The following is a 3583-nucleotide window of genomic DNA, read 5'->3' on the forward strand; positions in this document are numbered from 1 at the left end:
GGAGATTTTAAAATTTCCGTTTTGAAAGATAGTGAAAAAAACGGAACGCGCGTGCCATCTTGAGCCCGCCCTGGTGCGCAGCCCAGGTAAGGTGCCCACCCTGGCAAAGGTGCGCACCCGGGCAATTAACCCTACTTCCGACTTCGTGCGCGCCAGGGTGGCAACCGGGCCTCGGAAGAGCCAATGCGAGAAACCCCACCAAACGCTCCGACAAAAAAAGAGGCGGCGCTCCAATAACCCCGCTTCGGAGCGCAGCCGGGGCAAACCCAGCCAAGGTGCCCACCCCGACGAAGGTGCACGCGAGGTGCGCACCCGGGGCAAACCGGGCTCCGACAACGTGCACGCAGCACCTTGGAGCACACTTCGAAGCACTCCCGGGTGCCCACCGGCGTTGCGCACCGTGGTGGGCAGCGAGGTGCGCACCTTTGATGCGCTGCCTTCACTAATTTCCAGAAAAAGGCAAAAAAAAATGAGATTTTAAAATTTCCGTTTTGAAAGATAGTGAAAAAAAAGGAACGCGGGTGCCATCTTGAGCCCGCCCTGGTGCGCAGCCCAGGCAAGGCATGCGCACCAAGGTGCCCACCCGAGGTGCACACCCGGGGCAAACCGGGCTCCGACTTCGTGCAGGCCGCACCTTGGAGCACACTTCGGAGCGCTCCTTGGTGCGCACCATGGTGCCCACCAGGGCGCGCAACCCAGCCAAGGTCTGCACACCAAGGTGCCCACCCCGGCGAAGGTGCACGCGAGGTGCGCACCCGGGGCAAACCGGGCTCCGACTTCGTGCACGCCATGGTGCCCACCGCGGCGAAGGTGCACGCGAGGTGCGCACCCGGGGCAAACCGGGCTCCGACTTCGTGCACGCCGCACCTTGGAGCACACTTCGGAGCGCTCCTTGGTGCGCACCATGGTGCCCACCAGGGCGCGCAACCCAGCCAAGGTGTGCGCACCAAGGTGCACGCGAGGTGCGCACCCGGGGCAAACCGGGGTCCGACTTCGTGCACGCCGCACCTTGGAGCACACATCGGAGCGCTCCCAGGTTCGCACCAGCGTTGCGCACCTTTGATGCGCTGCCTTCACTAATTTCAAGAAAAGGCAAAAAAAAACGAGATTTTAAAATTTCCGTTCTGAAAGATAGTGAAAAAAACGGAACGCGGGTGCCATCTTGAGCCCTTCCTGGTGCGCAGCCCAGGCAAGTTGTGCGCACCAAGGTGCCCACCCTGGCGGAGGTGCGCGCCCGGGGCAATCCGGGCTCCGACTTCGTGCACTGCATGGTGCCCACCAAGGCGCGCAACCCAGCCAAGGTGCCCACCGCAGCGAAGGTGCACGCGAGGTGCGCACCCGAGGTGCACACCCGGGGCAAACCGGGCTCCGACTTCGTGCACGCCGCACCTTGGAGCACACTTCAGAGCGCTCCTTGGTGCGCACCAGGGCGCGCAACCCAGCCGAGGTGCCCACCCCGGCGAAGGTGCACGCGAGGTGCGCACCCGGGGCAAACCGGGCTCCGACTTCGTGCACGCCATGGTGCCCACCGCGGCGAAGGTGCGCACCCGGGGCAAACCGGGCTCCGACTTCGTGCACGCCGCACCTTGGAGCACACTTCGGAGCGCTCCTTGGTGCGCACCATGGTGCCCACCAGGCCGCGCAACCCAGCCAAGGTGTGCGCACCAAGGTGCACGCGAGGTGCGCACCCGGGGCAAACCGGGGTCCGACTTCGTGCACGCCGCACCTTGGAGCACACATCGGGGCGCTCCCGGGTTCGCACCGGCGTTGCGCACCGTGGTGGGCACCTCGGAGCACACCAAGGTGGGCAGCGAGGTGCGCACCTTTGATGCGATGCCTTCACTAATTTCCATAAAAGGCAAAAAAAAAACGAGATTTTAAAATTTCCGTTTTGAAAGATAGTGAGAAAAAGGGAATGCTGGTGCCATCTTGAGCCCGCCCTGGTGCGCAGCCCAGCCAAGGTTTGCGCACCAAGGTGCCCACCCTGGCGAAGGTGCGCGCCCGGGCAATTAACCCAACTTCCAACTTCGCGCGCGCCAGGGTGGGAGCGCACCCAACAACCGGGCCTGGGAAGAGCCAATGCGAGAAACCCCACCAAACTCTCTGACAAAAAAAGAGGGGGCGCTCCAGTAACCCCGCTTCGGAGCGCACCCTGGGCAAACCCAGCCAAGGTGCCCACCCCGGCCAAGGTGCAGGCGAGGTGCGCACCCGGGGCAAACCGGGCTCCGACAACGTGCACGCCGCACCTTGGAGCACACTTCGTAGCGCTCCCGGGTGCGCACCTCAGAGCACACCAAGGTGGGCAGCGAGGTGCGCACCTTTGATGCGCTGCCTTCACTAATTTCCAGAAAAGGCAAAAAAAAAAGGAGATTTTAAAATTTCCGTTTTGAAAGATAGTGAAAAAAACGGAACGCGCGTGCCATCTTGAGCCCGCCCTGGTGCGCAGCCCAGGTAAGGTGCCACCCTGGCAAAGGTGCGCACCCGGGCAATTAACCCTACTTCCGACTTCGTGCGCGCCAGGGTGGCAACCGGGCCTCGGAAGAGCCAATGCGAGAAACCCCACCAAACGCTCCGACAAAAAAAGAGGCGGCGCTCCAATAACCCCGCTTCGGAGCGCAGCCGGGGCAAACCAAGCCAAGGTGCCCACCCCGACGAAGGTGCACGCGAGGTGCGCACCCGGGGCAAACCGGGCTCCGACAACGTGCACGCAGCACCTTGGAGCACACTTCGAAGCACTCCCGGGTGCCCACCGGCGTTGCGCACCGTGGTGGGCAGCGAGGTGCGCACCTTTGATGCGCTGCCTTCACTAATTTCCAGAAAAAGGCAAAAAAAAATGAGATTTTAAAATTTCCGTTTTGAAAGATAGTGAAAAAAAAGGAACGCGGGTGCCATCTTGAGCCCGCCCTGGTGCGCAGCCCAGGCAAGGCATGCGCACCAAGGTGCCCACCCGAGGTGCACACCCGGGGCAAACCGGGCTCCGACTTCGTGCAGGCCGCACCTTGGAGCACACTTCGGAGCGCTCCTTGGTGCGCACCATGGTGCCCACCAGGGCGCACCCGAGGCAAACCGGGCTCCGACTTCGTGCACGCCGCACCTTGGAGCACACATCGGAGCGCTCCCAGGTTCGCACCAGCGTTGCGCACCTTTGATGCGCTGCCTTCACTAATTTCCAGAAAAGGCAAAAAAAAACGATATTTTAAAATTTCCGTTCTGAAAGATAGTGAAAAAAACGGAACGCGGGTGCCATCTTGAGCCCTTCCTGATGCGCAGCCCAGGCAAGTTGTGCGCACCAAGGTGCCCACCCTGGCGGAGGTGCGCGCCCGGGGCAAACCGGGCTCCGACTTCGTGCACTGCATGGTGCCCACCAAGGCGCGCAACCCAGCCAAGGTGCCCACCGCAGCGAAGGTGCACGCGAGGTGCGCACCCGAGGTGCACACCCGGGGCAAACCGGGCTCCGACTTCGTGCACGCCGCACCTTGGAGCACACTTCAGAGCGCTCCTTGGTACGCACCAGGGCGCGCAACCCAGCCAAGGTGCTCACCCCGGCGAAGGTGCACGCGAGGTGCGCACCCGGGGCAAACCG

This window comes from Cryptomeria japonica, unplaced genomic scaffold (assembly GCF_030272615.1).
Source record: "Cryptomeria japonica unplaced genomic scaffold, Sugi_1.0 HiC_scaffold_164, whole genome shotgun sequence".
NCBI lineage: Eukaryota > Viridiplantae > Streptophyta > Pinopsida > Cupressales > Cupressaceae > Cryptomeria > Cryptomeria japonica.